Genomic DNA, 23,915 nt, shown 5'->3' with positions numbered 1-23,915 from the left:
TTTAGTAAAGGAACCGCTAATATTACTAACAAGGTTATGAATCAGCCATTAATATTAAAGTCAGCTATATTTTTCCAACATTTCATGCCTCATGCAATAATGTGAAAGGGGTGTACATTGCATGCAACTCAGATGAGCTGATACAGAACAACACGGTGGTGACAACTGATCCCAAAAGAGATAAAAGATCTACTTAATCTGAAATACTCTTGAGTAGTTTGGAAAGTGTAAGTTACCTCTTGTGAGCCTAGCCCTTTCTTTCTAGTGGTATAAAGCACTGAGAAATTATCGGGGCCATTTCAGCTCCACGGAGCTGTGCTGCAGCAGTCAGAGGCAAGAAGGCCTCCCCAGACAGCTCTCCAGTCCTCCCAGGTGACTGCTGCTTGCTGTGTCTTGGCCAAGTTAATTTTACATCTCCTAGGCAAGGGCTTTCCTGCCTGGAGATGGCTCTGTTGCTTTATATCATCTCCACTGGCTAGAGGGGTATTGGGTTCACTGAAAGGAAATGTTTCTTGATAGCCACGCCGCATTTTCTCCATACATAGCTTCTAGGTCTATTTGCACACACCAGGCTACACTGCTTTCCTGCTGGTTTCTGCAGGAGAACGATTTCAAAAGCAGGATACTCATTTCATTTATCTATATGGGCATTATTATGTAATTTTGGCTAGATATGTATAGTCATATATATATGTGTGTGTGTATATATAAAAATATATATATAAACCACCTTTCAGGTATATATTCAAGGCTCTTATTTTTCCCATCAATCAACCCGCTCTAGTTTCTGGAACATTTCACCTCATATTTTGCTGTCTGCTTATAACTAGATACTGTTTTTCCAGGAGGCAAACTACCAAACTTGTGTGATGTTCCAGCCCTGGTTTCAACACTTCTGGTACATACTTCCAGCGCCACACTGCAATGCCTCCTCACCTACAGTCCCTGGTGGCTCACCTCTCCTCTGCCCTCTGACTCTGAAAAAGCTGGGTCACATCTACCTTCTACCATCACCTCCTAGACTCTTCTCTTTACCTTCCTCAAGATCCTCTCTGTCCTTTGCAGTCAGACTCTTTCTATCCCCTCTATGAATTCTGGCTTGTTTTTTTTACTTTTAGACTACTTATTTTTGGCCTGTCATTTAAATTTCTTTTGAGTCATTGTTATTATCGAGCCAACATTTATAAATAGCACTATGCATTGCAGGTATGGGATAATCAAGTCCTTTGATTTTTGAGCAATTTGGTTACTAAATGATAGCAATAAAAAGCATGTAATCATCATGGGCGTTAGCCCAGGAAATGTTTCTACCATTAAAGCTTTCAGGACGTAGATGATGATTCTGGTAAAAATTTATGGCTCTTAATAATGAGTGTTATGATTTACCAGTACAACACTAAATGGTGAGGTGTCATAACAGCTATGGGTAATACCTGGGGGCGATGCTTTTCAGAAAAATAGTAATCTATTAAAAGGAAGAGAAGAAAAAGCCTTTTGTGTATGTAAAGAGGTGATCTATTTAAAAAAGTGCATAAAAATTTGTTGTGTACATTATGGCTAGCGTGATGTAAAAAGGCAGAGAAAAAGGCTAGTTAGCTTTTTCTCACAGCTGCAAAGTATGTGTGGAGCTGTGTGGATGTATAGATATTGCTGTTTTCAGCTTCCTCAAGAAAACCCTATGAACACTAGAAGCCACCTAAACTGACACGAAAGACATTAACTTCTCATGGGAAGAAAACTTACGCTCCCCTCAAAATCATATGTAGTCTTAAAAGCAGAAAGTAAAAGCATCTGCATAACTGTACACATCTACATGCAACACTGTGGGCATTTATTTTAGGCAAATTTGCAGCAGCAAGAGGAATCATAACACAGGTCATAAATACGCACTGCAACAGCACGGCCCCTGCTGAGGTAAGTGGGTGTTGTGCCTCTGTCAGGTCTGGGAGAATGGGGCTTTTCTGCTATGCTCTAGCCTCTCTGAATTCAGAGAGGGGTGCCTGCATGTATGCATGTATATTTATACTATTCAGGGATATATACATACATAAGGGCTGTAGTTTTAATTATTTCTGGAAAGAGCACCTGAAGTCCAATGGCAGTCCCCAGCACTTAATTTAGGGTACTGCTAAGCAAAGAAATGCTTCTCACTATGGGCAGACCCAGGCAGGGCTGTGACCCTGCCTGCCCAGGACAGCAGGGACCAAAACTACTCTTTGTACTCCCACCCCTGCCTTGGGGCATGATGTGCCCGTTGTGCCCGGGGACACAGCCCTTGGGCAGCTCCCTGCTCTGGGAAGGGTGAGCAGGGTGGGGGACAGCCAGTGTCACAGGGTCACCTGCACTGCACCAGGGCTGCTGCCACACCAGCATCTGCTCTGCCACCAACCCCCTGTGCCGCTCTGGGGGCCCTGGCGTGACAAAGACTTACCTATGGCAGCAGCCTCCAAGGCTACTCCAGCAGAGAAAATTACCCAGAGATATAAATCTTCATAGGATTATGGCCTTTAAAGACAAGGCTAAGTTCAAGTAATTATTTTTGGGGTAATTTTTTAATTTAATTTTCTACCAGGACGCAGATTACAAAATCCATTTTAAAACAGAAACTTAGCATTCTGAATTAATTAAATATGCCCTCACCAAAATAGCTTTTAAAGCACAGTTGGTGCTGCCACAAACCTCATTCTAAAATGTCTTAGGAATTGCTCATACTGGTACAATTAAACCCCCTTATTTATAAAGTAATTTCTTACTATGTTCCACTATAAACTTTTAGAGTAATTTTTTCCATTAATGAAATATCATTAAACTACTAGAGGCAGAAAGGTTTTAGAGTTATTTTTTTTAGCACACAGGATTTGCAATTTCTAAAGCAAAGTAGGAAGTGTAGCATTGTAAAAAATCTGTTTCAGTAGGGGTCTAATCTTTCCCACAGTGAAATCAATTGGGACTTCACTATTGCACTGGATAGTAGGATTTGGCCCTAAATATTTTGGATTTAATGTGAGCAAGCTTGCTTTCCTGAGCAGTCCTGTGGAAGCTGCATGCATTGCCAGGATCAGACCCATATTATGAACAGTCACTACTTAGACGTCTTCTGTTCAGAAATGACCCCTTCTGTCCTTCTATGTGTATATGTGACAGACCTGTGGAACTGCTAATAAATGGGGGGAGTCCCTCTGAGGTCATGCTATTGGGAAACATCATCCAAGAGTCCACATTGAGCATTTACACAATATTCTAGAATCATTTTGGCGAGCATATCCAGTATTTCTCCAGTCAGATCCTACACTTTCACTCTTTTAACCCACATAGCATAGCAATTCCCAAAAGATTTTGGAGAAGAGAAATCTACAATCATCAAAATGTTAATTTTGACAATGACAAAGAGTACATGCATTAAAAATGCATCAGCCCTGTCATTAAGGCATTATTCAGCAAAACCATCTCACCATGCTTTACAGAAAGCAACTAGAAGAAACCCAGTATAAAGAACCATTTGCTAAGCTTGTATTTACGGGTACCAGTCCAATACATACTACACAAGGTACTCAACCAAGCAAAGAGCAAACAAATCCACGCCCTTTATGTGATGAAATGGGAACTCTTAATAATATTCTAAGTCATGACTCAATGGAAAACGTAAACTAAAAGCTCTGTAAAACCAGAGGAAGGTTTGTAATACAAACCTGGATTTTAAAATAGTGTTTCCATCGCTGTTCCTGCAGCACTTGTGATTGTGGCTGTGTTACGGTGCTGAGCTGACTACGATTTAGCAGCTGATTGTGTCTTTTTAAAGCATAACTTAACATTATTTCTGAGGCTGTTGAACATACTAAACTACAAGGAAAAAAATCTGCTTTCAAGTGGTATTAGAGAAACACGAGGATCAGAGTGCTAGCATCAAAGATGTGTCTAAAGAATAACAGATCCACACGTCTGTGTTACAACGAGCGCTCCACTCACTACTAAAGGCAACAGACTAAGATTGCTCTGGCAGTTGTTGGAAATTATTAAGTAGAACATCGACAGCCTTTCAATCTCTAAGCAAAAGACAGAGAGGAAGACATTCTCCATCAGCCCACCTCACACGCTCAATGATCACCCCATGTCTGGCTTGTCTACGTTAAAAATCATTCCTAGCCCCATCATAGCTGAGGTTGGGGAAGGATGCATTCAAAAAGTCTGTCTTATCACAGGACTCCTGGTCTTGCTTTAAAATGGCTTCTAATCTAATTCACTTAAGGCTGAAATCTGGTCTCACAATTATGACTTCATGGCAACAAGACCTGGGATGATATGGGCATGTGGAGAGGCCTTGAATGGCAGAACACAGGCACGATCACACCCTGCTCCTTTTCTCTGCCAGGCTTGTGGGCAGAGGAGCAGGGGGAAAAGACCAGAACTATGAATGCTATGCCTGGTTTTTCCTAAGCACAACATCTGAAAGACTGATCAGGGTTTTAACGAAATCCTGTACCCTGCTGCTGAGATTAGACAGGACAGATGCACTTTTTCTGTGTTAAAGCAATGGGGCACATCTTGGCCAGTTATGGGAATCAACATCCCTTAGTTGTGTCTCCCACCTCTCCAGCTGCAAGTAGCATTTGAGGAGTCCTGAGCTCTAGAAAAGGACACAAATAAGCCACCACCTGAGCTGCAGAGGGAAAAAAGCCCCTCAGCTTTGGCCCTGAACGTGTGTCTCAATCTGGAGCCTCAGAAGCTGATAAACTCTGCTGGGCTGGAGCTGGTGTGAAGTTGGATTCCTAACCCTGCCCTCCCCAGGTTGCAGGGTGAGGATAAAAGAGCAAGAGGAGCATTGCTCCCATTGAAAGCAAGCGGCCTCAAACTGCTCCCCAGGAGCAGCCCCCGCTGGATGGCCGAACCCCTCGGCAGCCGGGGAAGAGGGGCTTCCCCGGGCATCGGGCGCTCTGGCCGTGCAGGTGTCCCTCCCTGGCGCCGCTAGCACGGGGTGCTCGGCACCTCCCCGCCCGCGGGCACCCCCAGCCCCGCACGGCCCGGCTGCTGCGGGCCCGGGGCCGTGCCCGCCGGCGGGGCGGCAGCCCGGGCTCTGCCGGGGGCGCGGACGGAGCCGGGGCCCTGCGGGCACCCCGTGTCCCGGTGGGAGGGAGCCCAGGGAGGCGAGGCCGGCCGCCTCGGATCCCCATCCGCGCCCCACGCCGGAGAGGGGCGAGGGGCCGCGGACGGAGCGGGCTGGGGCTGCCGACCGAGTGCCGGGGCACCGGGGCTGCCCGGACGGGGCGAGAGCCTCTCCCCGGCCCCGGAGCAGCCGAAGGAGCGCTGCCCGCCAAGGCGCAGCCCGCAGCGCCCGCGGCTGCCCCGGCCACCCTCTGCCGAGGAGCTGGCCCAGCCCTGGGCTTGCTCCCACGCACACACACACTCCGGGCACCCCCTCCGCAAGAGACAGGGCGTTCGAGCTCCCCCCGCCCGGGCAGAGACACAGAATGAAACATTGCAAAGCGTAGGAAAAGATGGAAAAGGTGCTACCTTGGCAACTAGAGGAGGTGAGGAGCCAGCTGGTGGGCTGGGGGCGGTCGCGCTGCCTGCCTGCCTGCCCGCCGCCGGTACTCTCCTCGACTACGCGTATTCTTAAGCAATAACAACGTAATCCGTATTATCCACCCAAGAATACCCGTCACCGAAGAGAGTCAGAAAGCTGCTGCTGTTGCTGCTGCTGGTGGAAGTGCTGCACCGGGACAATAAATCCATAACTATAATTCGCCTCCAGAAGAAGGAGAATCCACAAGGGTTGCCAAGCGATCTTGTCCCATATCCAGTGGACGCTGAACCTTCCCATCCTAAGGAAGCGAACGAGAGGAGTAGGCATTTAATACAGACACGTACAGTCCCTCTGCTCTCCTGCTCCCTTACTGGAGCGGGCAAGAGCTTGCGGGCGAGATGAAAGGAAATAAATCAAAGTAAGGCTGACTTTACCTGGTGATTGCTTGGATTCTTTCTCTGTGCTTCTCTGGTATCCTATTCCCTAGCTGTATGCTCCATCAATTCTCTCTGGGAGCTTGCGAGAGATGTCATACGCAGCAACAGATTCCTGTAAAAGAGATGCACGGTTAAGCACACAAATATTACAAATCTGTTTGCATAGGTGGGCTTGGGAAGGCTCCGATAAAGCAGCAGACACGCCTGAGAGACTTTTCATCTGGGCTTTGGAAATGCATTTTACAAGTCCTGACTCACACTGACTCGATGTGCTACCGAGAGGAGGGAGGGTGGAAAGGAAGGCGATGGAGAGGGAAAAAAAAAATCAAAGAAAAAAATAGCAAAGGCTCCGATCTCAGCAGAGGCACTCCTCTGTCAGGCCTCCTAGAGCCATCAAAATCTAAGGCGAAAAAGGCTTCAAAGTACAGATTGAGCGCACTCCGCTCCCCGCGTGTGCCCGAGCGGCGGAGCCGGGCGGCTGCGAGCGCCGAGCCGGGCAGGCGGCTCCGCGGCGCGGGCGGGGGCGGCGGCGGCGGCAGCAGCGCACCTCCGCCCTGACACCTGCCGCCGCCCTGCCAGGGTTTGCAAAAGGCGAACCGGGGGAAAAAATAACAATAATAAAAGAAGTTATTTCCGAATGGCGCCTGCGGCTCTGCCTGTCACCCGGAGCAGTTCCCTTATCAGCAGCGCTCGTGCCTGGGGGAGGCGGGAGGGGGAAGCTTTGTCTGATGATCTGCCGCGGTGATAATAAACGTTTATTGTTCGCCAACTAAATAGAAAGGATCTCTGCAACGTCATGGCACTGCACACTTCACCTAGCGCTAAGGAACTTCTCCGTGCTATTTCACCCCGGCTCTTGATGCTAAGAACAGCTTCCGTGTGAGTGGCGGGGAGGGGGCAATGAAATTAGCACCGCACGGTCCGAACCCGCGCAGAGCAGGGGTACTCCGCACTTCTTCAGCCATGAGTAATTATGCAGCACACACAGCCCTCATTATACACTGCACTCGGTGACTGACCACCTTGTTGATTAGATTCCAACTGAAATTAATACAAGATGCTTGCTTTTTCTACAGATTTCTTCCTTAACATGAGCCCTTGCCTCCGTTGACGTATTACCACTATGCTTCCTATGAAAACATACGAGAAGACAGCATTTGTTTTGTATCACAGACTCTTAGTTGAATTTGAAAGAAATGAGAAAAACAGTGAAAGAGAAAATAAATACTTTGATAGGTACATTATCTTAAATAATTTAAAAATTATTTCCAACACACCACTCTCCTCTATTTTAATCTCATCTTAGGTATTATTTCCTGTATCCTCTAACAGAGCAAGCTTTCTAGTCGTATTCTAAATGGCAGCTGGAAAGTAAATAACAAACACTGTAATTTTTCCCCGCTGTGAAACTGAAGGCTGTAACCCCATTAGCTGGCATTGGAACTCAAATAACTGATGCAGTGGGTTTCCTTCAACTTGAACAAAAGCCGTTTGAAAAAGTGAAATGTACCGAGTCATGGCGAAAACAGTCTATACTGATACCCTAGACTGATATTCTCCGAAATTGGGAGGCGCTCCACAAATGCATCGAGAATTAGGCAGAAATCCAAACTTTGCGTAGGGCTGGGGGTTTTTTGTTTGTTTGTTTTTTGGTTTTTTTTTTTTTTTTTTTAATATTAAAGAATGCGATTCTCGGGGAAAAGCAGCCCCGCGCGGCGCCAGCGCTGTGCTCGCTGTGTCCATCTGACACTGCCCTTCCCCTCCCAGAACAACAGCCCCCCCACTACTCCCGCTAATACAGCGCCTGCCGAAACTTCCCGTGCCCAGCCCCGCCGCCGCCGCCCCGCACCGGCCCGGCCCGGCGCACCCCCACCCGCGGGCCCCTCAGCACCCGCGGCCGCGGACAGCGCCGCGCCGCTCCCGGGGCCGCCGCCGCCGCCGGGCCCTGCCAGCCCCGCGCCCCTGCCCGCCCCGGCCCCGGCGCTCCCGGCGGCCGCACGCCCCGGGCACCGGGGCACCGAGCCCCCGCCGCGCTGCCCGCTCGCACCTTCTCCGCGCCGTGCGGGAGGTGCCCGTGGCGGCGCGCCGCGGCACTAAATACCTTTGTTCACCGGCTCCGGAAAGCCATGTTTATCGGCGCTGCCGCCCCGCTCCGCGCAAAAAGAGCCCGGGTGTCGGAGCGCCAGCCCGGCGGGGCCAGGGAAGGGCCCCGGGGAGCACCTCCGCCTCCTCTGCCGTGCCCGCGGAGGGGGACGCACACACCGCACACACACACACACACAGAAGGGAGGGGGATCGGATGGAGGGAATTAAAACAATTAAGCTATCAGCAGCGAAGGTCTGAGCAGAGCTCGGGCTCTCTACGAAAAGCAAATTTCAGAGGGGGGAATATTGATCCCATCCGTCAATAGAGAGGCGCGATGTCTCTCCGTGTGAGAAATTGTTCTGATTTAGGGGGCTCTCTGGTCAAAGGGGAGGGGGCACCGGAGAAAAAAAAAGAAAAAAAAGAGAGAAAAGAAAGGAAGAAAATATTCATGCCTGCTCAAAGGGAGCCTCTTTTTAAAATTGCTGGAAGATCGCTCCTTTTGCCACCTACCCAAATAACCACCAGAAATCCACCTCTATTGAAGCGCTTACCCTTTAAATCCAGGTTTCGAGCAGAACTCCAACTGTGTGTAAAGCCAGGGAGTCATCTGATGTGTGATGGGGAATGGGCTCTAGGCAGCAGAAAGCAGCTTTCTCTCCTGGTGCCGGATTACCATGTTAACAAACCCCGTGAAGGGACCCCGGCGCCTCTGGCTGGCCATGTCTCGTTGCTTTCACACATCGGCGGCTGCTCTTGCTTCCCATGTCCCCGGCGATCGCCTCTCAGATGAATGTGGGCTTCCAGAAAAGGAGTCGGGGGGGAGAGGAGGAAAAAAAAAATCGCCTAATGCAATCAAATCGATCTGATCTACACCATCTGTCGCCTGCCACTACACACAAGCGTTAAAATAGGAAAACGGGAGACACTGACAGCTCAGGAAGGTTCTTCTGCGGAGTTCATTTTTAGCAGAGCATAATTGGGTATGGACAGCATACAGTTACCAAAGCTGCTGTTAACCATCCAGTAGAGGATCCCAAACATACTAATGGTGGATTAATTGAGGAAGATCTGACGTGCAAGCTTCATAGTCTCTTATTCATGACTTCCCAACGGGAAAGGACCAATGCCGTGTGGGACTATGGTAACACAGAGTCAAAGAGCTGCTAAGAAAATGGCTCTGTGTTCATAGCACCTCTCTCTGATAACAAACATATGTCGACCAGAACCGTTTAGCAGGATGGGGAAAATGAAATTTTCTTAGCCGAGGTTAGCAATTCCCATCGCTTGCACTTAAAGACAAGTGAAAAATGGACTGCGGGTCTAAGGCGCTTTCAAGTGCTGGTCTCAGGCTTTGCAGCCAGTGAAAGCAGACGGATCCTGCTCAGATGTGGGGTTAAACCCCAAATTCCTTACTTCTTACTGTCACCAAAGCGCATCCTTAGCAAAGCTCTAAACAAGTAGTTCTTCTAATTTCATCAGGAATGATGCAAGGTCGAGTTAATGCCAGGAACCCTTTTGACTTTTTCCAGCGGGAATGGGGCTTGGGCAAGACATTTCCGATCACTGAAATTTGACATAATCTCAGATAAATATGATTGGGGGGGGGAGGGAGGGGGCGGCGAGTTGGGAAGAGTATGCATCCAGACCTGCGATCACCCCTGCTGCCAACACGCCAATTTGGTCGCGTTTTCTAGTCTTTCCTGAATTATGAGGTTATAGCGCCTTATGTATAATTATTAAAGCCATGTATGTACACAAGCCACAGACGCCTACGGCAGCCGCATCTACACGCACCAACGGGGAGACAAAGTGAGCTCTTTTCCACTCCCTGATGCATCCATTACCAGCGGGGAGGAGGACTACTAGGGCAGGCGAAGGCGAGTTCCCATGCGCCCGCCCCGAGCGGAGGCTGCGGGCCGGGCCGGAGCTGTCCGCCCGCCGGTGCTGAACGGGGCCCGGCCCCGCACACAATGGCCCCGCTCCGCCGCGCAGGGCGCCGGGCGCCTGCCGCCTCCTCCCACAAAGTCTGCGCGGTCGCCCTGACAATCGCTACAACAATTAGGAAAGTTCCCCTTCGTTTCCATATCTCCTGTCTGAGTCGCAAAGAAAAATAACGCAAATAATACGAATCCAAGCAGCTGAATGTAAACGTTCCGGTAAACAATTATCATTTAGGGTAATTGTGGAGTCAACCCCATGATTTTCCTGGAAGTTTGTGTTAATATCTTTAAAGAAGTCTAACAGCTACGAATTAGAATAGCCTTAAAAACATAGCCTAAAGACAAACCAAACACTTTACCCGATCTTTTGTTTCAATACACGTTAATTAAGCACTGCTGCCTACCTACACAGCATTCTCGGGTCCCGGCCGCGGCGCCGAGCCAGCGAGCCCCGCTGCCTTTGTTGGCATTTGCGTCCAACTATTGCCCTCTGCAGGTCAAGTCCCAGCCGCGGCGAGCGCTCCGCCGCTGTCGAGCGCCCCACGGACGGAGCCGCCGGGCTCGGCGCCCCCGGCCCCTCTCCGACAAAGATCCAAGTTTTGTTGGGTTTGGTTCTTCACCACGAGGGCTCAGACGTGTTTTCTTTAGGAGGGGCTACGAGTGGGGAGAGCCGGCACCAGCACTGCTCAGGCCGCCCTCAGCCTCCATTCCAACCCTGGCCAGGAGATGAGAAGACTGAAAAAGGCGAGGTGCCGCTCTGAAGACGTGTCGTTTCCTTTCTCCCCTTGTCTGCATAAGACTACGGCAAGCTTCCTAGCAAACCCTGCCCTTCCCCTGGGTTTGCAGAAAAAGCAGGAAGAACCCAGGACCAAACAGGATTGAGCGGGTGGCGACACTCAGGATCCCCCCGACTTCTCCAGTCGGGCAACTTTTCTTCGGGCACAACTTCAGAGTTTGCTTCTCTCACTCCCGATCCCAGGGAGACCTCACGGGAAGCCAGGCGGGCTGCGGCTGCGAGGGGGCAGCCCGGCAGCAGCCCCTCCCTCAGCCCCAGCCCCTCAACCCAAAGGGATGCTGCTTCCTGCTCCTGCGGGGACAGCGGGAACTTAGGGCACCGCCCGGTGCCGCTCCGGCAGTCACGCTCTGCCGTGCCTCCGCACGCATCGGCACCGCTTACACGGTAACGAACAAAACGCTGTACCAGAGAATAAAACCCCAACCAGCCTAGTGTTACGGCGTTGGGGTTTTGCTACTTATAATTCAGGAGATTCGGTGCCTAATAAAAGGTGGCCGCTCCCTTTCTTTTTCCCATCACACCTACACACGGGTTCGTAAGGACCCGCTCTATTACCCTCTCTCCGCTTGCTGCCCGGGGTTAACACTGCACACGGGCTTCGGCACAGACCGCCTGCCCCCGCGGGCTGCCTGCGCCGCGCTGCCGCCTATCACCCTTTCGCATATGACGGTGTTTTCCCGGAGCCGCAGCGAGGCGGGGAGGGCGGCTGGGCTGCGGCCAGGCGGCGGCCCCGGTCCCTGCCGCAGGCGGCCCGGGGAGGGGCAGCGGCCGCGCACCCCGCGCTGCCGCAGAGGCGGACACGCGCCGGCCTTTTGTCTCCCGGCAGCCGCCGCCCATCCCGGCCGGGTGCTGCCGCTCCGCCCGTCCCGCGTTCCCCGGCCCGAGCCGCGCCGGGCGGAAGCTGCGCGGGGGCGTTCCGGGCCCGGCCGGCGCGTCCCGCACCCGCGGAGCCGCGGCAGCGCCGCCGCGGTGGGGTCGGCGGGCAGGCGGGGGGAGGGCGCTGCCGGGGGCTGCCGGTGCCTGCGGAGCGGGGCCGGGCCGGGCCGGGCCGCCCCCGGGCTCAGCCCGCCTGCGCGGAGCGGGGCGGAGCGGCGGGGACCCCTGCTGGCCGCGCACGGGGCCGCAGCCGGGCCGGGCCGGGCCCCGCCCGAGGAGCGCCCGCCCCGCCCGGCCCCACCCGACCCCGCCCGAGGCGATGTCCCCACCCGGGGTGACGGCAGGGGACGAGGGTATGGGCACAGGCAGGGCGGGGAAAGGAGGGGAGCCGGGTCAGCCGCCCCTTCCCGTGGCAGGACAACGGAGGTGCGGGGCTGCGCCAGCATCTGCACTCTCCTGTTCCTGCAGCGGGAGCGGTCGCCTGCCCTCGGGAAGGAAGGCACTGCCAGCAGGCTCTCGGCAGGCGGCCCCTCCAGAGGGCTGCACCGTGGGGGTAGGGCCCAGCTTCTGCACAGAGGCTTCAGCCGTTCTAGAAGAACGCTGCCCTGCCACTTGCCCCTGCCACCACCCCACTCTCCCATCCTCAGCAGCCAACACGAGGAGTTTCTTGTTCAATGTTACCTTGACCTGTTCCAGGTCTGCTCCTGCATCGGTTCTTGAGAGCAGGGAAGGATTACCTGGAAATGTTGAATAACATCTCAAGTGCGAGGCTGGTGAGATAATCAAGGAATTGAAGAGACTCTGAACTGAGGAGCCTAAAAAACAAAATACACATGATGGAATTTGAGACAGAAGTAGCCAGTCACAATGTTTTTCCAGAACACCACCTGGTTACATCCTGGTGGTGTCCTGGCTTTTACCTGGGGACACTGGACTTGCCTGGAATGATAGTCTGGTTCTCTGGTTTTCTCAGGCATGATACCTAGTTCACAAACTGATTGAGATCCATTTGAAAGCCCTTACTTTCTCTGGCCCTACTATTCCCCTTGGAAAACTGTTCCTGAATCTCATAACTTGGCTTAAGATTTCCAGGCTGTGTTTATTAGGGGCCCGTTTATATCCATTTGTTCAGATGCCAATTTTGTCCTTGAACTTAATTAGTTCTGATATTTACTTCCCTCACAGTGTACTAATATTCCTTCTCATAATTTCTTTTGTTTAAATCAAGCTTTTCGGTCTTGTCTCATAAGATAGAATCTTCATTTCCCTGATTATACTCATATCCTAGCAACTTATAAAAACTGGGTCATGACCAACACCCAGAAATTACGGTTTTCAAAAGGGTTCATTATTCTATCCATTTTCAGTTTGACCAAGACACAAGTAAGGAGAATGATTAGCATAAGGTCAGACAAACCACAATTCTCCTGACTTCAAGTTCTTTTGTAATCTATCAGGGACATGAGTTCTGAAAGGCTTGTGGTTTATAACTTGGCATTACATCAATGCACATTTATATACCTATATATCATTTCCTGGAGAGGAAGAATGGCCTTGTAGTTAAGAGGGTACATTAGAAATCTGGAGACGTGGCTTCGAATGCCAGGTCTGCCATAGGCAACAGAGGTAACTTTAGCTAGTCCTTTAGTCTTTTGCCACATTTCACCACTTTTAAAATGGAAACAGCAATCTTCCTATTCTTGCCTCTTTTTCTTTTCCATGTACTCATTTCCACCTTAAGGTCTCAGACCAAGCACCTCCTTTCTGGGTACTGCTGGTGCCTGGCACTTTGAAGTTGAAATGTTTCTGTAACTCTTAAGTAGCAGTCAAAAATAGACAATACTCTTAAAAAGTCTTTAGGCTCTAAGGGTCTATCAGAAAAGCTTTTAGTATCCATGCTAGGGACTGGAATTCCTGAGGTCTTCAGCCCACTGATTACCTTAAAAACCACTCTCTGTCATTAAACTAAGCCCAGGGACCAGCAGTAAAGCCACAGACATTTCACTGAAAATCTGCATCCTGGCTTCTGGTTTGCAAGTCTCTGCATGGTTGAAAACCAAGTCAAACCTTTTTATTATTATTATTGTTACTATCATTATCATTAACTAATTAATTTAAACATAGGTGCAATTTAATGCATTTTCTTTACCATTTTTCAATTCAGAAGGCAATTTTTATCAGCTAATACTGTGAAAAAACAGAACTAGCTTGGGAAGCCCCAACAGCCCCATAGCTGGAGTGGTTCTGGTAACAACAAATGCTATCATTGCTCTTCCCCAGCAATCCAAGTACAGAAGGTTGAGACTGAGCACAGAAACAGAGAGCACTCTGTTGAGCTGAGGTGAAGCAATGATATTTATGGGAGTAATTATCACAGAGAAAAACTGGAAAAATATGATTACAGCAAATTGTAACTCACTCAGATATGTTCTTCGTTGTTAGAAATAGCTCAGCTGAGACCAAACCAATATGAACAACAGACTGGGAGTGTCAGACACTGATTCTCTGGAGGCTGATACCATCAGACCCTCTGAGCAGAACATGATCCAGCTTTAACATATTAGAGAGATTGGTGTCAGCAGCCTGCATCTCTTCCCAGCCATTGTACTCACTTCAAGAAACCTAACAAAATGTGAGCTGCTGGGCTCCCCACTGGAAAAGCTGACCTGGAGATACTGTCCCTACAGACCACTGGCAAGAGAGGCATCTGTCTCTCAGAACTGGGCAGTTCCCCTCCACAGCAGCTGTAGCTGCTGAGTGCTGCTGGGCAGCCTGCAGAAGATGCTCAGGCTTCAGAGTGCAGCTGTGTAAGTGAGCAGGGTGACACGGCCACACTCAACACCCACCTCTGAGCTGGCACTGCCTTCCCATTTGGTTCCTTTCTGGGCTTCAGCTGCTCTGTTTGACAAATGTGAGAAACCTTCAGAGAGCTTCTCTGTGGGTGCAGCCATGGACTCGCCTCAGCATGTGGGGAGTGAGCAGCACCCTGGCCAGAGGATGGGTTCTGCTGGAGGAACTGCAACTGCCCAAAACCTGTAATGGGGTGTTGAGTCTCAAAGGCCTTAGAGGAAATGAACTATAAATTCTGCAAGCTTGGAGGCTTGTGTTGAAGGAGAGGATATAGCAAAGAAAAGGAACCTTCAGAAGCTGTGACTGCTCTGTACCATTCTGTGAGGCCTTTGTGTGCAAGGGTCTGAACACCACTTGTGCAGACAGACTTTGCACTTTCATATTCACTTGAAGTCCTGGCTTAATGCAAGTCATCTGCATCATGGTAAATGTCTTGCCAGTCAATTATACCTGGGGAGGGACTTTCACCACACTTTCATAGTTGAACGTTTTACGTTTAGATTTCATCTAATATCTTGCAACTGATGTTTAGAAATTTTTAGAAGCAATAACCAATATTGTGTAAAAACAAAAAATATCACTTAAAGTAGTCAATTGTTAAATGTACCTACCCCATGGACCAGATGCATCAAAGAAGTTCTTCAGGTGTCTTGAGAGCTCTTGCTGCTCTCGATCTGTGAGAAGAATAATAAATGCTATTTACCTTTTAATTAAAAAAAAATACCTTGCAAATTAAAGACATGTTCTTGCACATCAAAATTTAGTTAGCATCCATTTTTATTGTGCAGACTATGGCTCTCCAACAACCTATTGAGCCCACAGACATCTGAACACTCATTGCTGCTTCCCTTTTCCCCTACATTTTGGGCATGTGTTAGATTTTGTCACATCCAAGGGGGAAAAATTCTGTAACTAACTGCTAATGCTTAAGCAGATCTCCTGCTTAATATTCTTTCTGCTTACAAATCCCTCTAAATATATTGGTGTGTCCTGACAAAGGCAGAGGAGCAGTTTTGGACACTTGTGTGACATACGTCTTACTATCTTACGTAGAAAATTTGACAGTGAATGACAGAACACCTTAGAGGGATCTAAGAAGATGATAAAGGCAACAGCTTTCACATGAATACAGAGTCTAGTTCCTAACAGTTACAAGCTTTTTTTACATGCATCCTTGTAATTTGACATTTATAATTCACTGTAGTGCTGAATCTCTGTCATTTTCTCACCATCAGGTTCTCTATACGTGGATGTACATGTCCTTTCTAATTAGTATACCTATTTGAACATTTAATCTCATCCCTCAACCTTATTATGCAGTTGCATATTGATCTGTTATGTATCAACAAATGATTTCGGTATAACATTTACAGTTCTATGTTGCTTCCCTCTCAGAACAGGTGCCTGTATCCTCTCTTTTCCTGGTTGCAAACCCATTTTGTAAAAAAAAGCACAGTAATTCACAATGGATTTAATAATGGGTAAAAATAAATATCCTGCAATCCTGCAGAGAAACATTAACCCTTGAGATTATATATATGCACACACACAGAGTGAATCTTTTACTGTGCATAGCATCTTCCTCATAGGGAGCACCTAAGACCTTTTCCTAGGCATTGATGCCTTTGCAACACTGGTAAACATTAGACGTATTTTATCCTTGGAGAAGCAGTACAGAAATATTGCAGAACTTGCTCAAGGTAAGCAAAGAAAACAGCGAGACAGCTGCAGACAGAGCAAGCCCTGAGGTCGCAGCTCCTGACCTGAAGCCCACTGGAAAACACAATCAATATGAAAATCAGGTTGCATTTGCAGGCCCCCGTTGCAAGACTGACCTTTCACTGCTCACTCATCATTTTGCATTAGTAACTTGGGTGGTGCCATGCCATCGCCTGATATTCCTGTTTATTAGTTAACTTAGTTGAGGTTTAATTCAATTGAAATGAAACCTTCTCCGTGTCATGTTAAAACAGGCAGTGGAGGACACACCTTTTATTAACAGTCATACTGACACTGAAGTCAAATAAAGGATTTATTTTAATGTTTTAAATGCTATGGCTTTGTATTTGAATAGGGGATATTCAAGTGGTTGTACTGCTTAGAGCACAGAATTAAAACTTCCCTTCTACTGGTATTTAAAAAGATATCTTAGGGAAAAATTCAAAGCAAACTTTTTCCAGCTTTCAGCTGGGAAAAAGTGTGTTATACACAAATACTGAAAACCATTTTAAATGCTGTTAACGCAACTTGTGGTTTTGACAGATAACAGGTTTACATTGAAAAGAAAACAAAAGCCAGTAGCAGATCAGAAGAACTCACCCATATAGTTTAGAAGAGTACATAGTGGGGATAAAGACTATTTTAAAGAAAAAGAGAGCAGGCACATGGATGTCAGTCTGTTGTTCATACTGTTCAGTGAAAGAGCTGGGAATGTTACAAGCAACCAGCTCTGTCCTGACAGCCTCAGACTGGGAACCCAGGGCAGATCCTGCGCTGCCTCCTCTAAAGGTTTCCCATTTAGTCGTGCAGTATTTTCAATGGGGAAGGAAATCTGCTCAGGACATTACTTTCACAAATATTGATCTTTACTTCTGCTGATGCATAAAGCAGATGTAAGCAGCACAAGAAAGATTTTGTTCATGTACTGTTTTTTTTCCTTGGGCCTAATTATTGATCTGCAAAGTTCCACTTGGTTTTCACAAGTATAATACAAGAAATGGAAGAAACTAAGTTTGTTTTTGCAGCTCTCTAGTCTGAACATCTTTTTCAAATGACCTTGATAGTGCTGGTTGGCAGTTTACCTTGTTATATGGCTTTAAGTTTCTTCTAAAATAGAGTCCTAGTAGCACCTAATAAAAAAATTATTCTTATGAAGAGATGCCCTGGAAAATATAAATAGCATCAAATAGCATCTAAATATTCCTAAATACAAAATGGAAAGCAAGTGATTAATTTATTCATTTTAAATTTAGAAGAAAATATATGCATCATATTTTATATTTATACTCTCACTGTGCTTATATACATATATATGTTAATCTTTAAGAATCATACTAGAAATCTCTTCTCTCCTTTAATATCTGACTTGGGAAAAATTCCTATTTAGTTGGTGAAGATTTTCAGTAAGCAGAAAATGATTAAGGATTTTAGAATATGTTGCCTGGGTCAGAAGTGTCTTTGGAAACAAGACAAGTCTGTGAATTTTTAGGATTTTTTCCACAGCAGCTGAATATGAATTGGAGGGCTTCCAAATCCAAGAAGAACAATGCATTGCCACAGCCTTACTCACAGAAAGCCATGGAATAGTCCCAAAGAAACAGCCAGAAACACTATAGCTTCATTGCAAAAGTTTCTGTAGCTTAAAAAGTAGGGTAAGAAGTTTTTCCATGAATGTGAATATGTTTTTCTTTGAAGATAATGTTTTTTGATTAAGAGTTCTGTTGGCCCCAAGTCCCTGTTCTGCTGACTTTTTTGCTTGGTCAGGCTTCCCATTGCCATTTCTGAGATCCGGGAGTGTGAATCTCCACTTCCAGCATCCTTAAATGCAGAGCTCTTCCAGCATTTTGTTAACGTAAACCAGGCCACGAAACAAAATTACCTCTTGAGTTCTGCTTTGTGGCAGAGAATCTGTGCTTTGCCCTGAGGCAGGTGAGCTGCCCCCCGGGGATCAAACAGCCAGGCTTCTCTGAGCCCATGCTTTAGCTTAGGTCTCCAGTAAAATCAAGTGCACTTTGTACTTGTGAACATTTACATACAGTATACAAAAAGTGCTACAAGAGAAAGCTCAGAAGTGTGAGCCAATGTATCATTCCCTTTCATATATCTCTCCTATTTTCTCATCCTATTACTTCAGATCAGCTCTAATCTCATATCTAAACAGTCAGTCCAAAGGGAAAGTGCCTATTTACAGGCTGGATTAAGAGCTTTAACAAAAGGCAAGGCAGAAAGCCATTCATTTACCATATAAGAAAAAGAATGTCTTTGTATTTTATCACTTGCCAGCATCTTCCAAACCTTTTCTTTGTGTTGCTCCCCTTCCAAACAGAAAGTAGATTGGGAAGTTCCTGTCTTGCAGAATGGATCAAGAAAAGGAAAAAACCATATTGTTCAACTTTCCCTTTTTGCCTCTAATAGGTTTACTTTTGCTTCACCCCTCAGGGCTCCTGCATATGTGTTTAGCTGAAACCCCATACTGCTGCCTTGTTAGACCTTTTGCCAAAATTTTCCTGAAGAAGCGGGCATTTGGAAGAGAACAAGAATGGAAGATGAGGGAAGTGCTGGAGTGAGGGAAAAGTGAGTGTTCCTCAGCCAACCCAAGGAGCAGTCCCTATCTAGAGCACAGGCAAAGAGAGGAGATGCCCCAGGCACTGTGGAGGGGAGGGACAGGCAGTGGGCAGAGAAGCACATGGCAAATAGAGCTGCAGCAAGAGTGAACAAAGCAGGTTCAGTCGTGAGGGGATAACAACACATGGCGTGAGCATGGAGGGGAGCAGGGAGCCTCTTCTCTCAGGCAGCCACCACACAGCACATCCTGCCAGGACCTCCTCAAACAAGCACTGCAAGGCCCCAGGGCTGTAGCAAGAGAGGGGGGAAAAGGATTGCTCCATCTTGGATTATTTATCTTGGGGGACATGCTAAGATAGGAAACAATCAAGGGTTAGTTTAGGATAATCAAAACTTTCAGTTTTTGAGATATCTAAATGTTTGCTTTAATTTCTTTTTCAATCTGTTTGCTATAGCACTTTTTGAAACAAAAGCCATAATTTCCAAATAGCTGAAGTTGAACATTTGTAATTATTCATGAAAACAAAGACCCTATTATTTTTTAATAAAAAAAGAATCAGACTTTCTTGATAAAACAGAAGTCAGAAGTAAGAAAGGATGACCTTAAAAAAATTCCCAATGATATACCTGAATGGAGAAAAACTGAAGGTGGGTAGAACAGAGTGGAGCCAGAAGCAAAGCATTACTTTCTGAATCTTTACTCAGGCTCATACCCACAGACCAGCTCAGATTTGTAAGGTTTAACCTGGATGAGCTTATAAACTCAAAAAGTTCCCATTAACTTTCACTCCTTGCAACTTGCCCCAAGCCTGCCTGCAGCTTTGCTGAGCTGCACCAGGGTCTCCACCTTCCAGCCCCAGACACTGTCTGGGGATGGGGGCCCTTTGCCAGCACAGCCCTGGCAGGCCCTGCACCCCCTCATTTTTTGTACATACTCTGGTATACTCCTTACAGCTCCCTTTCTCCACCCCAGCACCTTTCTTCACCTTCTGGTAAAATTCCTCTGCTCCAAACTGCACCATGGCAGGCAGACTCAGGCAAAGTAATTCCCTGCCTAATGGCTCTTCAGTGTGTGTATTAACCCAAATCACCTGCCTGAGCCACCCAGGGTGAATGATCCCTCATTACCTCTGCTCTGGGAGATGGATAACACCATCCTGAAAGCTCAGGGTGGGTTTCATCTCTACAGACATTTCTGTGATAAAACAATTAATCATGTCATCCAGCATTTTTCATTAGAACATCAGTGTGGGCAGTGTATTTTTAATAGTGTTCATTTCTCATCAGTGCCTGTTTGGTTCATCTTACCTTCTCACAATTAACTGAATTACCAGTTTCAGAGACTGCAGGGAATTTCTTCCATGTTCTTCCATTTTTCCTCAATTCATCACAACATTGGCAGGGATTCTTGAGGCATTTTGTTCTTTTCTGTAATATGACACTTCAGCAAACTTTATTTAAGAGAATCCCTACCCTAGCATGTGGATACTGACCTTGTTGCCACCTAATCTCTTTTAATGGCTTGTTACTGTTGTGGCATTTGATCTCTTGCTCTTTATCTCATTAGCTAGGAGGCTCAGATCTGTGTTGGAAGGCCCGTGGTAGGAGGTGTGGTGTACAGCACATACTCAGTAGAAGAACACACTTGACTGCAGCAGGAGGGAACTGGCTTAGATGGCCAAACTGGTCTCTTCCCAAAACTTCCCAAGCACCTCTCCCATCTTCCACTCGAAATGATGCAACACCTCTGGCTTATTCCAGTAGGAGAAATACCAATCCAATATTATGGCTTATGCCAGTGGGAGTTGTACCAATCCAGGATTAAGGCACATCCTTCCTTCTTTCTTCCAATTATGCATGAAGAGGCACACAACCAATGGGAGCTCCTTCCCCAGAAACAATAAGAGAAATCCACCATTTTACTATGCTTTCCCCCTCAACACACATAGCTTCTCTTCTGCCTTTCTTAAGTCACTTGTCTTTTTGCAAAACAAGAGGACTCATCACAGCTTTTAAGTGGCCACAGCCACTGCAATACAAGGTAGTGCATTCCACATTAAATCAACATTAGAGTGAGGAATGAATACAATCTACCCAACAAATACTTTATTGTGAAAATTATTAAAATTCATAGCTTAGAGGTGTGAATGCTTCTTTAAGAAAGGTACTTATGTTATCCCCAAAATAGCACCAGTATCATGTGATGTTCCAGTTGCTATGGTTACCACAAATTTGTTATTTAATAGCAAAGAAAATAGATGCACAAAACATGCTAATTATAACTGGTACAAATTTTTCTAAATGTTTTATATGAATATGCATGCATGTTTTATGCATAAGGAATAGGAATGCCCTTTTTCAAATAATTCTTCAAGTTTTTAGAAGCATTTTAGTAACTGGCAGGGAAGTACATTGTGTGGCTCTCAGCAGCAAAGAAGAAAGAGTCTGAAAAATTGAAGATGGGCACTTTGTCTAAAACCATGCAGTTTTGTATTCAAATAGCAGAAGAATCCTGAAAAATGCAGGAGGTTTAAATTTGTTGAACCTTGTACTTTCCCAACTGAATTTGCATTGTTTCTTCTTCATTGCAGAGATTGAAGTTCCTGAGAAACAGTTGCAGGACCATTTAAGTGAAGTTGCATTTTATGAAATTATAATGTTAATATAACCCTGATACAGAAACCAAAGTGCTCCAGTCACTGCCAGAATCAATACTGCTCGATACAACTACAGCCTGGCTCTGCCTGCAGCTCCTGGGCTCCCACCTGTGTGCAGCAGTGCACTGGCTCCACGGGCTGGTCCCTGCTGCTCATGGCTCCCAGCAGGATGCACCTCGGTGTGCCCCACTGCTGCAGGCTCCTGCTGCAGGGCCCGGGGGGCCCTCCATGGGCTGTGAGCTCAGGTGGCACTTGGCAGAAGCACAGGCTGTGAGCACAGCATGGAATGATGCTGCTGTGGACTCGTATCTATTGCAAGGAGAAGTACATGGGCTGGCTTTTGTTGTGCAGAGGAGAGATGGAAGGGATATGTATGCAAACAGATCTGGTATAATTCCCCTTTCCTTTCTGTTCTCCACCAGATGCTCCCCAGAGGTAAGTCTGGGGGACAAATGCATGCAGTACTTTAAGTGCTGGAACTGTAAAACTCACCAGCCCGGCAGGGTCCTGGGGAGGAGCAAGACAAATCATTCCTTTCCTTGGGTAGTCTGTGGCCGTGGTGAAAAGACTCTCAAGCCTAAAGTAAACAAAGATATGATTGTGAGTGGTGGGAAGAAAGTAACTGGCTCCAGGCTGGTGCAGGAAAGCTGCCGGCAGCGGCCCTGTGTGCAGAGCCAGATGTTACTCAGGGCTCTGCTGGGTTGGTGCCTCACCACTCACCCAAATTCCCACCTCTTCCCAGAGAGAGGAGGGTGGTGCCATGCCTTTGGGGCAGCAGTATCATATGGCAGACTCTGCAGCACTCGGGGGTCATTGCTGAAAATGTCACCACTGTCACTTGAAATCAAGCCCTCTCCTCTCATAGAGGTTTTATCTCTTCCCTTACAAGGCTGCACCAGCCGTGGGCAGAATTAAAGTTGTGTGCATGCATTGTGCTGCCAAATGGCCGTACTTAACGGCACCCACACCCAAGGCACTTATTGATGCTGCTGGCTGCTCCCTTTCACACCCAGAGCACATGCTAGCTGGCTGCTCTATTTCAGATGTTGCAGTGTCAGTGGTACTGACTGAAAAATCTTCTCTGTGGCTTGCTGTCATGCCGTGATTGATATCAGCTGTAACAAGAAAAAATGTTATGGCACTGTAATTCTGCTTGATGCAAGGTAGTCTTTGATCTTTACCATTTTGCAAAGATTATAATACATGCTTATTTGATAAATAATACCCTTTCACCAGAGTCATGTAAAGTGGAAGAAAAATTGGCAACTAAACTTTTGAAACTTCTCTGGTGCAGGTGTTGATGTTTTCAAAGCAAAAGGTTAAATAATAGGATAAAACCCCACTTGCCTACTTATAAGCAGACGTGACTAGTAAGAACTTACTAGACCAGCCCTTTTGGGCTGGTTTCTGTGCTTGCATGTGCATCATAGCAGCGGCAGGGCGCCAGCTCCTGGCAGAGGCACCGCAGCCAGGAGAGCAGTGAGGGAGCTGGGGGCTGCTGGGCCAGCTGTGACTCCCAGCCTCACACAGAAGCAGAGGGGGATATTCGCTCTGGAATATTCTCTGTAGAGAAATTCACCCAGAGAAATTCAGAGCTGTGGGACCCACACAAATAACAATGCTCACTCACTCAATCTGAGTATGAAATAGACCCTCAGACAGGGATGGAGGCCCAGCTCTTCCAGCCCCCAAGGACAAGCAACAGACAGCATTTGACATCCCTAACATAATTTCTTCAAATTAGAGCTCTTTAGGTGAGTTGGGATTTAGGTTTCCAAGTCCCTTTCTAAAGATTCTAATTGTATTGGGGTTTTTTCTGCTTTTTAATTTGAATGATTATTTGGATACAGCAAAAATGAGCAAACCCCAGCACCATAGCCATGAGAAAGTGTTCTCATCAGGTAATCATTTATTAAAACATTTTAACCAGCTGGTATGAATATGATTGTCAGTGGAAAATGACAGGGAAATATGTGCTCCCATCTGCACTACCAAGCCAGGAAACATTCCAATGTAGGAGTTTTTCTTCATTATCATTGCTCTTCCATACCCAGAACACTGCACCTGAGCATGAGCCCTCGGTTGGTGGGGCCTTGGGATGCGAGCAGGAGCCTGAAAGGGGAGATGCAGCCCCAGGCACCAGGTCTGCCTTGTGGCTTTGCACTGCTCTGGGCTGCTCATCGCAGACCAAGACCCTCACACAGCCTGGGGGTCAGTGCAGTTTTATTTCACCCAGAGGTGGACAGCCCTCCATGCAAACCTATTTACAGCTGAGCTCAGATTTCTGGCAGGGGTTTGCCAGGGCTGTCTCAAAGGAATGGGCACATTGGCAGTGGGATTTAGCATCCAATGGTACTCTGCCAAATCCATGAAAGATTTTGCATGGCAAGAACAGGGTGTAACTCCAAGGCCATGATTATTTTCCATGTAAATGTCTGTTTCAGTTTGTGCTTAAATGATTATCTGTC

General features: G+C 47.3%; 2 long non-coding RNA genes across 6 annotated transcripts in view; both read right to left on the bottom strand.

Moving 5' to 3' along the window:
* The window catches only part of LOC129123668 (uncharacterized), a 46,340-nt gene extending 35,312 nt beyond the window's left edge, over positions 1-11,028 (bottom strand). The window contains exons 1-4 of one of the 5 annotated variants that reach the window (XR_013183262.1): positions 10,389-11,028; positions 8,596-8,841; positions 5,956-6,070; positions 5,654-5,819 (exon numbers count right to left, since the gene is read on the bottom strand). This is a non-coding gene — a long non-coding RNA (uncharacterized LOC129123668). Of the gene's footprint in view, positions 1-5,653; positions 5,820-5,955; positions 6,071-6,216; positions 6,523-6,773; positions 6,799-8,059; positions 8,179-8,595; positions 8,842-10,388 lie in introns of those variants that run through there. The other 4 variants (XR_013183265.1, XR_013183264.1, XR_013183266.1 and 1 more) reach the window with 4 other exon arrangements.
* A 1,309-nt stretch (positions 11,029-12,337) lies between these two features.
* Positions 12,338-23,367, bottom strand: LOC143694708 (uncharacterized). The gene is made up of 3 exons (XR_013183357.1): positions 21,940-23,367; positions 15,118-15,180; positions 12,338-12,471 (listed from the first exon to the last, which is right to left on the bottom strand). It is a non-coding gene; the product is annotated as an uncharacterized LOC143694708 (long non-coding RNA).
* Positions 23,368-23,915: the final 548 nt, after the last annotated feature.

Source organism: Agelaius phoeniceus, chromosome 8 (assembly GCF_051311805.1).
Source record: "Agelaius phoeniceus isolate bAgePho1 chromosome 8, bAgePho1.hap1, whole genome shotgun sequence".
Taxonomy (NCBI): domain Eukaryota; kingdom Metazoa; phylum Chordata; class Aves; order Passeriformes; family Icteridae; genus Agelaius; species Agelaius phoeniceus.
Note: the sequence above shows the minus strand (reverse complement) of the source record. Positions and strands in the feature narration are given on the sequence as shown.